The 14,006-nt window shown below is 38.1% G+C and overlaps 1 pseudogene; it reads left to right on the top strand.

The window, feature by feature from the left end:
• The first annotated feature begins 217 nt into the window (after positions 1–217).
• On the top strand, positions 218–859 carry LOC145936283 (protein GVQW3-like; annotated as a pseudogene).
• The last annotated feature ends 13,147 nt before the right edge of the window (positions 860–14,006 follow it).

The following is a 14,006-nucleotide window of genomic DNA, read 5'->3' as shown; positions in this document are numbered from 1 at the left end:
AAGCTAATCATAAACATATAACAGATTGAAACAAATATAACTGTAAACAATTATTTATCTGTTAAGATGTCGAGAATGTCAAAATACGAGGGTGGTTTGAAAAGTCCGTGCAAAGTCAGAGAGATGGCACCACTGGTGCGTATCGGGGTTATTTTTAGTTAGTAGCATCTCTTGGAAGAACACACACCAAGTTTCAGCCAGATCGGTCTATTTCTCTGTGTTTGGCATTCGTTTGAATCGAGAAAGTCGAGTGATTTCCAAAAAATGGATGAAAGAGAATTTCGTGTGTTGATAAAACATTACTTTATGAAAGGCAAATCGCCTCAGAAGACTAAGGAGAAGCTTGATAAACATTATGGTGAATCTGCACCTTCGATTAGAACAGTTTATAAGTGGTTTCAAAATTTTCGGAGTGGCCATATGAGCACAAGTGACGCTGAACGTTCTGGACGCCCTATTGAGGTCACTACTCCAGAAATCATTGATAAAATCCATGATATGATGATGGATGATAGAAGAGTGAAGGTGCGCGAGATTGCTAGTGCTGTGGGCATCTCGAGTGAACGGGTACATAATATTTTGCATCAACATTTGGGCATGAAAAAACTATCCGCAAGATGGGTGCCGCGATTGCTCACAGTTGACCACAAACGAAATCGTGTGAGGTGTTCCAAGGACGGTTTGCAGCTGTTTCAGCGGAATCCACAGGACTTTAAGCGTCGTTTCGTCACTGTGGACGAAACATGGATACACCACTACACGCCTGAGACCAAGGAACAGTCCAAACAATGGGTTGCCAGCGGGGAGTCTGCACCAAAGAAGGCGAAGACCGTTCTTTCGGCCGGGAAAGTTATGGCGACTGTCTTTTGGGATTCACAAGGAATAATCCTCATCGACTATTTGGAAAAGGGTAAAACTATTACAGGCGCATATTATTCATCGTTATTGGACCGTTTGGAAACCGAGCTGCAAGAAAAACGTCCACGATTGGCCCACAAAAAAGTCCTTTTCCATCACGACAACGCACCAGCTCACTCATCTGTAGTTGTAGCCGCAAAATTGATGGAATTAAGGTTCCAACTCGTTCCGCATCCCCCCTATTCTCCAGATTTGGCTCCCTCGGACTACTACTTGTTCCCCAATATGAAGAAATGACTGGGGGGAAAGAGATTTTATTCAAACGAAAAGGTGATTGCGGAAACGAATGCCTATTTTGCAGAGTTGGACCAATCTTATTATTTGGAAGGGATCAACAAACTGGAGCAGCGTTGGACGAAGTGTATAAGCCTAAAAGGAGTCTACGTTGAAAAATAAAAAAAGTTTATACCGAAAAATTAAGTAGTTTTCATTTTTGCACGGACTTTTCAAACCACCCTCGTATGACCCACCCAATAATTTCGTGTCTTTGTTTAGATTAAGACCGTTTTTGTTCTTTTATATGTAACATCTCGGAAATTAGTCTTTTGTGATAATTGCTTTCGCGGTCTAAAATTTTAACATTATTCCAATCAAAAGCATGGTTTTGATTTGTAATATGTTCTGAAATCACTGACTGCTTTGTTGGATCTAATTTTATATTTTCTATGTGTTCTTTGATTCTAGATCTTAACTGTCTTTTTGTCTGCCCCACATAGAAAGCGTTACATTCTGAGCAATTTATTTTGTAAACTACATTATAAGATGGATTCCCGTTATCTTTATATACTTTAATAAATTTATTAAGTTTATTAAGTATTCTGTATCCCACTTTATGTTTCGATTTTCTCATTGAATGGGTAATCGATTCGGAAATCGAGTTGATGTATGGTATAACTAAGAACTTATTTTCAGCATTTTTTTTTTAGTCAACCGTGATGAAGTTATTTCATTGTTGTTGTTGAATTTGTTCTTAATGAGGTATTTTATCCTGCGATTGATTTCATAAAAAAATGAGATGGAGAGGAAAACCGTTGCAGAGCAATATATTTATAATTTTCTCTAAATTCTTTTTATGGAAAGTATGATGTGATAATAGCAATGCTCTGTCAACTAAATTATAAATTGTACCTATTTTATGACAAATAGGGTGATTGGAATAAAAAGATAGTGATCTTCCTGAAAGGTTTTTTTTCTGGAACCAATCTATATATATTTTGTTGTTATTAACTATGATATTTAAATCCAAGAAACTCATGCAACGATCGGCCTCCCATTCAACAGTGAATTTTAATCTATTGTTACAATTGTTAAATCTTTCAACGATGTCTGTTATTGTATTCGCTGGTGCTGCTAATATGATATCATCTACATAGCGATAGTAGAATAATATTGCTGTATCTAATGTGTTTATAATGAAATTTTCTAGATCTTGCATAACTAGGTCTGAAATTATTGGCGATAACGGAGAACCCATGGGAGTACCATAAGTTTGTTTGTAAATTTTTTCATTGAATATGAAATAAGTAGATGATAAAACAAAGTTACCCAGTGAGCATTATTGAGAGGAAGAGCTCTTTAAGAGAACTTTTTGAAGACTTCATTAATTTTTCTCAAAAATGATATTAGTAAGTTATCTTTTTTGTAAGATATCTTTCAGAAGAGCTCTTTAAGAGAACTTTTGAAGACCTTATTAATTTCTCTTAAAAATGATATCAGTAAGTTATCTTTTTGTAAGATATCTTTCAGAAGAGCTCTTTATGTTGTCTATTCATAGATGTCTGTAGAGTCTCCAGCAAGCGTGCTATTTTACGAACGCCGCACATGGGCAAGCCTCATATATACGTGTGTGAACTGCGTGCTCTGAGTTGAATTTCAAGGAGATAGCATTTACGTTCTTCGATATTAACGTTTAATCTTTCTTTCTTAAATTATAAATATTATTAAATATGTATTTGAGCATAAAATAGAGATTATATATTTTCATATATATTTTTGTTATTTGTTCTATGTTGCCTCTATATCCAACCAAAGAAGTTGGGTTATGTCTGCAAAAAGCACGTTGCAATCATAAAGTTTTTTTTTATTCAAAGTCTATGGGCATTTTGAAACCTGTTTTAATTTTAATAAAATGTTATAAAAGAAATGTATACTAAGAGTTATATTTTTTTTAATATAAAAAAATATGTAAAAATATAATACTACAAATAGCAATTCTTAACGGTAACTTTTTTTTTATATTTAAAAGAAGTCAGATTGTGGAATTCTTTTAGATATCGTTTATGTGATGTCTTTCTTTCCTCTAAAATCGACGCATTGGAGGACTTATTGATATCATAATATTATCATTTTGATGGAGTTATCGGAAGTCCGACTCTTAAACTTGAGTACTTTATGAATTTCTTTTGATAATATATTGCTCACTGGGTAACCATGAAAATAAATTTCTCTTTTGGAATTTTTGTGTGTAGTTTAATATAATTCCATCTGTTAATAATACTTCCAATTGCAAGATCTAGAGATACATTTGTAAAAAGTGAAACCACATCAAGTGAAATTAAAACATCCTGTTCTCTTAATGTTTTTCCTGACAGAATGCTGTACAATTCAAAACTGTTATTTATGTAGGTAGCCGATTTCGGGATGCTTTTTGTTAAGATATTGTGAATAAATGAGGCTATATTATATAAAGACGTGCTGATAGAAGATACAATAATTCTGAACGGTACATTGTCTTTATGGATCTTAGGTAGACCGTAAGCTTTGGATAGTATCGAGTCACTCGAATGCAAAAAATAATATTATTTTTTGATAATGTGCTCATTTTTTAACCAATTCTTTAATATGTCATTAAGTTCCCTTTCAATTTTTGATGCGGGGTTCTTGTTGATCAAAGTATAGGTTCCTTTTTTATCATTTAGTAGGTCTTCCACTTTTTCGATGTAATTGTCTTTGTTTAGTGCAACCGTTACATTGACTTTATCAGTACGCGTGAAAAGGATGTTAGGATTATGAGAGCAAAATTGTTTAGTTATTATAAATGAAGCATCGATAATAATCTTGATTGAATAGGGTTCGTGTGATGATTATTCCGAATAAAATGATGGAACTGTGGTATGGAAATGTTGCGGATAGTTGTAATGTTATTGATATTGTTGGTGTTAAATTCAATATCATTAATAAACTCATGTATGGCCGTTTTTTTCATTTTTGTGATCGGGAGGCTGAAATTACTGCCTAATTGTAACAAATTAGAAACCTCTCCCGGGATTTCATGACTAGATAAATTTATGAACCATTTTTCATTAGTATTATTTAAAGGATGAACAGGTTTTTTTTAGGAAATCAGATGCTTTGATATCTGTGATAATAAGATTGTTATTAATAGTAGTAATTGGTTTATGTTTTAAACCAGAGCTGTCCACGTTTTGCACTTTTCGGCCGATTTCCGAGGCTCACCGCCTAGCGGCCCCCACTTACGCTCGAGACCTTAGCAACTACGGTTATCGGGCCACGCGTTGCTAAGGTCTCGAGCATAAGTGGGGGCCGCTAGGCGGTGAGCCTCGGAAATCGGCCGAAAAGTGCAAAACGTGGACAGCTCTGTTTTAAACTATTATTTAAGTTATAACTGAAGGTTATTGGTTTGATGTTTTTAATATATGCTTTGTTTTTTTCCTTTAGTAAACCTTGAAATTCTTTCATATGTAGATAATGAATTTTTTATGGTAATTATCAAAAGCTCTCATCTAATGTTTTGTTATGTCAAACCATATGTATGTAGGAAAACTATTGAAAAGAATTTGGTTTATGGTGTATTTTTCATTATGTAACAATTCAATTAATCTGTGAAGATCAAAAATCTCAATTTTTAATGAATCAACCTTGAATGTATGCAGCATTCTGTCTCTTCTTTTTAATGATCTATGATGATATAAATTAAATTCAAAGTTACATAAATTCATTAGATATTTGGGAAATAAATCCCAATTTTTGCATGACCTTAAAAAAGTTAGTTTTGATGTGGTTTTTACTAATTTGTAGTTAACATCAATCCATTTTTTTTACCCAATAAGCTATTTGCTCACCAAATGTTCTATAAATAAAATCGAAATTAAATCTGTGATATTTGAATCCAAAATTATTATAACGCATATTAGGCCCGCGCAAATAGATTTAGTTTTTAGTTAATAATATTTAAAATATGTAAAAGAGAATAATAAAGAATTTTTAAGTTTAAATTATGATGTAATTTCTTTGTACGCATTTCCAATCCGCACTCTCTCCCACCCGTAAACAGTTCCCTAGCTCTTATACGTATAGCTCCCAATAGTTGTGTGGTCCTTGCGGGGGATGACGTCATGCGGGGAAAGGGGGAACGCGATGCTAAGAACCGCCAGAGATAGCGCGAGAGGTGCACGCGAGAAAGGAATAGCGCGAGAGCGCTTAGAAGAAAGAGTGTGAGGCGTTTATGAGAGAACGCGAGGCACATGTGAGAAAGAGATAGCGCGAGAGACGCATACGAGAGAGAGAGATGTTTGCAAAGGAGAGCGCGAGATAACGCGAGAGAGGTTTGCAAAGGAAAAAGAAGAGAAATTTTAAAATAAAAACATTTTTAATAATACTAATTTTTAATTAGCAATAAATGTGTATTTACATGTGTGTGTGTGTGTGTGTGTGTGTGTGTGTGTGTGTGTGTGGTGTGTATGTGTGAATTAAAAATTTAAAATATAAGAATATATAAGAATATAATAATATAATATGAATATAATATAAAAATATAAAAAATATAATAATATAATATGAATATATAAGAAAAATACAAATAATAAGATAAATAGATAAACAATATAAATTTAAAATATAAAATATAAAAATTTTAAATGCGTCGGCGGCAAGCGGAGGAGCAGCGGCTGCGAGGTGGTGGGGCGGTGGCTGCGAGGCGGTAGAGGACCATAATGGGATAGCAAGGGGCCCCTTCTGCATAACAGAAAAATTTTGTTAATTAATTTATAAATATTTTAATTTATTTAAATAAATACAAGTATTACATACTGCCTCCATGACAGGTTAGGGAGAATGCGGTTCCTCAATATCTCGGTCTGAAAAATCATAATGGTTCCTCAATATCTTGATCCGAAAAATCATAATCCGATGATTCGCATGATGCCGATGGTGATGGCATATCCATTCGACCAATATATGGGTCCTCAGATCCTTTAAAATAAATCACACAGCTTTTATAGCGACGTCGAAAGCATTTGATATTGTTGTGTGCTCTGAACCATTTAGATAAACCGCCAGTTGTTCTTAAAATATCTTCATGAATTTCTATAAAATGGGCCAAATCTTTCGTTTGGGGTTTCTGTACACCGAGTTCACGATTTCGTAGAAACTATACCACCGAAGACATGTCCTTCGATTTTTTCTGAGTCGCCATTTTCACAACACTTGTAGAATTCTCACTTTAAGTGTCCCAGTACAATCTCCAAAAGTTTATTTTGTGCAAATAGGACACATATCACATGGAAATATCTGACACAATGATTCTCTACAATTGCAACACCATCGACAATCCACTGCATTGTGTAATTTAATCACATGCTTTCGTACAGCATACATGTGTCCGAAATCTTGAATAGAGATCATACATGAAGTACATAAAGCCAGAGGACCACCCGTAGAATAATAAAAGTATATGGCGCAAACTTTTGTACGTCCGTTTAGCGCAAGGATTTGTGAATTAGACCTTGTCGTGAATATCCGTAAGGTCCTCACTGCGATCACTAATATAATTACTGTCACTCGACAACGCGTGATCTTCGTCAGATTCGTCTACACTGTTATCCGACAACTCGTGATCTTCATCAGATGACTCGTCTAATATTTTCTCGAAATTATTATTTTCCATTTTCGATGACACTCACATCTTCATCACTATCTTCGATGATAATTAGTTCTTCTATGTTCATTATTTTTTCTTCTCACTTGCAATTCACACAGGACACTTAGCTCGGAGACGGTTCGAGACTTTTTGACGTGGAGACCCTCTCCATAAGTTTCAGCCCCATCTCCTAAAAAATTATCGCAATTCTTCCTAGAAAAAATTCGAGCGGCCGGACATCGGCGCTCATTTTTGTTTATAAAAATTCAAGCGGCCGGACATCGGCGCTCCCTAAACAATGTGAAAGAATCCCGCTTAGGGGGAGGGGATAGGTACCGCAAAGGCTGCCGAATATCGGCGCGTAATGCAACATGGTCTTTTACCGCGAAAAAAACACGTGTCCCGACGTGTTCATTGCGATAAGCGCGACCCCCCAAGATCCCCTCAGATGATTGAGGGATGGGGGAGGTACCGCGAGGGCGGCCGAATGTCGGCAAAATTATCGCAAAAGAATTCTTCCTAAACAATGAGGAAGAAACGTCGCAGCCTTTGGGCAGGGGGAGGGAGGGCGGAAGTACCGCCAAAGCGCGTCGCCTTATGGGGGAGGGGAGGGGAAGTACCGCGAGGGCGGCCGAATATCGGCGCTCACTTTGCGGTGTTTTGTTTATATTAACATGTTAGATAATTCAAAGTAATACAATACGCTGTTTTGTTTATGAAAAACAATACGCGATAAGCGTCTCCCGCACAGCGATAAGCGCCCCCGCCCCGCGTGACGTCATCCCCCTCGCCTACGAGATCCCCCCCGCCCCGCGTGACGTCATACCCCCTCGCCACGGAGAACCCCCCCGCCCCGCGCCCCCCTCGGAGGTCCTGTGTTAGAACTCTCCTTGTATTCCTACTCTCGCGGTAGTTTCGGGACACCCTGTATATTATTAAATATTTTTAGCTATATATATAAGCCAATAATATTTTAATTGATTTAATGTTGTTTTTTGATAGTAAGTGATATTTTATCATCTGAAGAAAGCCAATATTCTCTAGATCAAAATCAAAATCAAAACAAAAATTATAATATAAAAATTATAAAAAGTTGCGAGTTTCTTTCAATTCAATAGACAAAAAATGTCGGCATTTAATTTTAGGGCAAAAAACAATGCAATTAAGAAATTTAACAATTTAAAAATCAAACAACTTTAACTTAAACCCTTTTCATAACATTGACAAGTCCAAATGGCTAATAAATATCAGTAGTAAACAAATTCCTGACACTGTTTCTGACTTTTTAAGCTTAGGTGAAAATTTTGCATTACCTGTTCATCAGTCTCAGAAACATGACCGCAAAAGTTATGTACTTGAGGTTGTTAAAAATTTTGAATCAAACTTTAAAAACATCCCTACAGATTCCATAGAAACAACGCGACTCTCTATAGCAAATACGCTTCAAAGATTCCTTGACGAAAGAAAACATATTAATTATTTAGATAGACATATTCAAAAAGAATTTTTAAATTGCAAAAAGTTTTTACGTGACAATGAAGATATTCTCGTCACGAGGGCTGATAAAGGTCAGACTACAGTCGTCATGGACAAAAAAGATTGTGGAAAAAATGGAATTTTTGTTAAGTGACCACTCTACGTATAAAAAATTAAAGAAAGATCCTATAAAGCAGTTAACTAACAAAATTAACTCATTGACAAAATCTTGGCGTAGCAATGATTTAATAGACGAAATCACCTATAAACAGCTGAATTGCACTAATGGCAACCTACCACGTTGTTACGGACTACCCAAGATTCACAAGACTGGTTTCCCATTGAGAATTATTGTATCGTCACTTGGTAGTCCGCTATACAATGTCTCGAGTTACATACACAACTTAATATATAACTCCATTAAAAAACCAATGTCCCATATTAAAGATGGGTGGTCATTTGCTAAAATTATTAAAGACATGCCTATCAATGAGGATGATGTAATGATCTCATTGGATGTTAGTTCTCTATTTACAAACATCCCCAAAGAATTAGTTATAGACGGCATTAAAAAACGTTGGAGCGACATTGCGATAAAGACGAAATTTAATTTACCCCAAATTTTATATGTAATAGAATTGATTTTGGATTCCACTAGTTTTAGTTTTAACGGACATTTCTATGAACAAATATTCGGTAGTCCAATGGGCTGCCCACTATCACCGATTTTGGCGGACATTGTTATGGAGGATTTAGAGACGCATTGCTTGAGTTTGCTTAATTTTGACGTACCGGTTTATTATAGATACGTTGATGACATTTTTGTCATTTTGCCACGTGAAAAAATTGATGAGATGCTATCGACATTTAACAACTATCATCAACGGTTGAAATTCACATACGAAGTTGAAATTAACTCTTCGATTAATTTTTTGAATACGAGCGTCATACGGAGCAATAATATACTTATTACTGATTGGTATAAAAAACCGACATGGTCTGGAAGGTATTTAAACTTTCTTTCTAACCATCCGTTGAAATACAAAATCAATACTATTTACAACCTTGTTATAGCCCTAAAAGCTATAACTATAATTATTAAAATCACTTAATATAATTATTATTATTTTGTATATATTACACAAAAATAAGTAAGACGCATGCTTGCAAAAGCGCTGAGGCAATAAGAATTTCGACAAGCATACGAAATCCGAAAAACGAGACTAACGCTGAGTAAGCACTGCGCTAATTAAGAAATTACCAAAATCGCAAGCAAAGCGTTCCATTAACCTCCTTCGCTTGCGACTGGTAACCCAATTATTAGATATAAAAAGGACCCTAAGACAACTCTCGAGGTCCCAGTCAAGCTGTAGTAAAGCGCAAGTACGTTAATAACAAACCACGACACGATTGTGAACAAGTGATCTACGCAACAACTGTGTAAGCATACTTTAATTTGCGTCATCCCAAGACGCTCATATATTTTGTACAACTGACTATTTATATTAAATATATTGTGAAACCACAAACGGGAGTGAAATTCCCCCTGACGTTCCCGAGCTTCCTAGTTCTAATTCGGTAACGATCCCTTAACTATCCTGTGCCTCACAAGGGCATAACATAATTTGGTGGCAGCGGTGGGATCTACCGAAGGATCGTCTTGTGACAAGGAGTGACAAATACTTCCGAAAATCAGTTGACAAAATCAATCACGAGAACTGTCACCGTTAGTGATAAAACAGTGAACGTACGAAAAGCCGAGAGCCATCGCCGTAAAAACGACGACCAACACCGTGGGACCACCATTGACGAGACAGCACCGCCAAGCTGCAGACCGCCACAGCATCCACGGAACCTGGGACCACCACACTAGCCGCTGACACGAAATACATCGAAAATGCGAGCTGTACTACTGCTGTAAGTGCGAAAATAAATTCTTGTATACTAGACGGGGAAGTAACCCCGCAAACATAGCAAAAAAATTAAGCGAGACAACCTCATGTCGGCAAGACTCAGAAAACACGTAACGTTCAGACCTCGGTTCTGGAGCAGGCCTGACCGCTCCCCGGCTCAACCCCGCGTCGTAGACCCCGCACCGGTAGTCGAACCGACAGACCGGAATATTCGTAGTAATTCGCGTTGGAATCTAGGCGCATACTATCCAAACCCCGACACCGAACAAACAGCAGAATACGTGCGACCACCTGACGCCGACAATACAAACGAGGAAGACCGACCCGCGAGCCGCGCATCTAGCAACGGAGTTTCAGTAAGAAGAAATTATTCGCCGGTATCCGCGGACGGTAGTATTATAAGCGCGTGCCACGAAAACGAAATGAGACGAAACTCACGCTCACGAGCGGTCCCCACTGAAGACATAGATAGAGAAATCAATAGACTACGATCTATAATTAATGCCGCCGAGCATGATGCCGACGTCGGACGTCCAGTTTTCAGTCCAAAAAATGACCTACTTGTTGAACTCATACAAGGGCAACGCGAAATGTGGAACGAAATAGACCGGTTACGCACCCAGATACGTGACCAGCCCACGAATAACCGAGAGACACAACAAACGTCGAACCGACACCAATTAGAAAATGCGCGAAATACAGACCGTGACCTCGACACGACCTATACGTACGGAAGATCAGAAAACGACGTTAGGAGCCGACGAAGTCTCCCTTCAAGGTATCTGGCCCTAAAGGAAGCACGCGCCATGATTCCCGAATTCAATGGGACGCCTCATAAACTCAAAAAATTCTTAAATGCATGTACTTACGCCATGAAAAAAATTCACCCCGAGGACGAAGAATCCTTAATTCAAGAGGTCTTATTCACAAAACTAGACGGAAAAGCCATGCAAGACTTTGAAACTCACGATATTCAAACATTCGAAGAATTAAAGGAACAATTAGAGTCATGCTATAAATCCAAACGCAGCACGACGAGCCTACAATTAGAGTTCAATTCACTAAAACAACAACCGAACGAAAGCACACAAGAATTCGGTCAACGCGTCGACCTATTAGCAATGAAACTATACGACTCAATAACTGAGGGAAAGGGCTACACCCCGGAAAATAAATGTGGAATACAGCAAACCATAAAGGAACAAGCACTCATAAATTTCCAAATAGGGTTACGCCATGACCTTAAAATCCTCGCACGGGCGCAACGCTTTAAAACTCTACAAGAGGCAATAACCGGTGCCGGCGAAGACGAAAAACTCCTCGAGTCCCCTAGGGCCGCGGATAAGCAAACACACGAATCAAAGTATTCGCAGCATCCGCATGCATCGCGGATTCAATGTCACAAATGCGGAAAAAACGGACACTACGGACGCGACTGCCGCAGTAGCTTCAAGTTCGCGCTCCCAAAACCTGAGAAACGATCGCAAGTAAACGCGATCATTAAGTACTGTAATTATTGCAAAAAATCCGGGCACAACCGCAACGAATGTTGGAAGTTAAACGAACGACCTAAAATTAGCGGATATAAAAAACAAAACGAAGACCTAAAATCACACTCCAAATATACACGCGAGCAGCGCGAATCGCATCGTCAACGAAAACAGAGCACCGACTCTAATAGCGGCAGCGAAGACGAAAGCAAAGACAAGAAAAACCCGCCAAAAAGGGCGCTAGAATACCGCGTCGCACACATAAAAGGCGAACCAGGATTACCTACAGTAACACTACCCATACGCGAAGCAAAACAAGGGAGGGTAAAAATGATGTGCGACTCAGGAGCAACCACTTCATTAATAAAATTAAAGGAATTAAAAGATGATACTTTAATCCATGAAGACGATATTTCACTCACCGGAATAACGGGACACAAGGTACACACCATAGGAAAGATAAACGCTACAATCAAGATAGGTGACCATAAAATAAAACACGCGTTCTACGTGGTAAAAGACGATATGCCCATCGAAAACGATGGAATCTTAGGATTCGACTTCCTACAAAAACATTCCACCGTCTGCGATTTCGAGAAAGCACAGTTAAGGCTAGGGAAAGGTATCTTAAACCTGCACTCCACTAGCAAGATTACTTTAAAACCTCGCTGCGAAACCATAATTAGAGCCGCGACGAAAATAAATAAAATAGGCATAGTTCAAGCAGCAGAAACCGCCCCCGGTATATACATCGGAAATGCGCTAGTAGAACCGATCGACTTCACTTGCCCGATCAGTATGATAAACACGACAGACGAGGAGGTCGAAATAGAAACACCAACAGTGACCATCGAAGAAATCGAACGAGACACTACAACCGGGATAAACGCAATAATTAGCGACAAATTAACCAAGCTAGAAGAACCACGGAAGAACCGCGTTTGCAAATTATTACGAACCGACCATCTAAACGATGAAGAACACAGGGCACTTTTAAATATCTGTGAAGAATACCAAGACATATTTCATGTAGAAGGGGAACCCTTAACGTGCACCACCACAATAGAGCACGAAATAAATACGCGTTGTAATACTTCACCCGTAAATATAAGACCATATCGCTTACCCGAAAAACATAAAACCGAAGTAAGCCAACAAATAACCGAGATGCTAAAAGCCAAAATAATAAGGCCGAGTATGAGTCAGTGGAATGCACCCTTACTAGTTGTGCCTAAGAAGATGGACGCATCCGGACAACCTAAACTTCGAGTAGTAATAGACTTCCGAAGACTGAACGATCTAACCATAGGCGATTCATATCCTCTTCCGAATATTACTGACATATTAGATCAGTTAGGCAACGCCAAATATTTTACCACACTGGATTTGGTCTCAGGATATCACCAAATTCCAATGGCCGAAAAAGACAAAAATAAAACAGCATTTTCAACACCCCACGGACACTACGAATTTAATCGAATGCCGTTCGGACTAAGAAATCCGCCAGCAACTTTCCAGCGGTTGATGAACTCCATACTCAGCGGAATGCAAGGGCTCAAATGTTTAGTTTATTTAGATGACATCGTCATATACGGAGCCAGCTTAGAAGAACATAATAAACGACTCAAGGAAGTACTGCAACGACTCCGAAAGAATAACTTAAAACTCCAACCCAATAAATGTGAGTTCCTACGAAAGGAAGTTATATATCTAGGCCACATAATAACAGAAAATGGAATATCGCCAGATCCCTCAAAATTAACGGCAATAAAAGAATTCCCAAGGCCCGAAAAAGTAAAGGACATACAGTCATTCATAGGCCTTGCCGGATATTACCGAAAATTTATAGAGGACTTCTCAAAAATCGCCAAGCCATTAACAAAGCTGACAAGAAAGTCAGAAAAATTCGAGTGGACCACAGACCAACAAAACGCCTTTGAAACATTAAAGGAAAAACTGATGACTGCGCCAGTGTTGCAATATCCCGACTTCGCACAAGAATTTATAGTGACTACCGATGCTTCCAATTACGCTATCGGAGCAGTGCTATCGCAAGGTAAAATAGGTAATGATCGCCCCATTGCTTACGCAAGCAGAATTTTGTCACGAGCAGAAAAAAATTATAACACAACCGAAAAAGAGCTACTCGCAATAATATGGGCCGCCAAACATTTTAGACCATACATATACGGCACGAAATTTAAAATCGTGACCGATCATAAACCATTAATATGGCTATTCAATGTCAACGACCCCGGATCGAGACTGATTCGATGGAGGCTCAAGTTAGAAGAATACGATTACGAAATAATACACAAGGCGGGTCGAGCG

This window comes from Prenolepis imparis, unplaced genomic scaffold (genome assembly GCF_030444845.1).
Source record: "Prenolepis imparis isolate NDT839.2.m4 unplaced genomic scaffold, iyPreImpa1.0 SCAF_5, whole genome shotgun sequence".
In the NCBI taxonomy this organism is placed as follows: Eukaryota; Metazoa; Arthropoda; class Insecta; order Hymenoptera; family Formicidae; genus Prenolepis; species Prenolepis imparis.
This window is presented reverse-complemented; position numbering and strand designations above follow the sequence as displayed.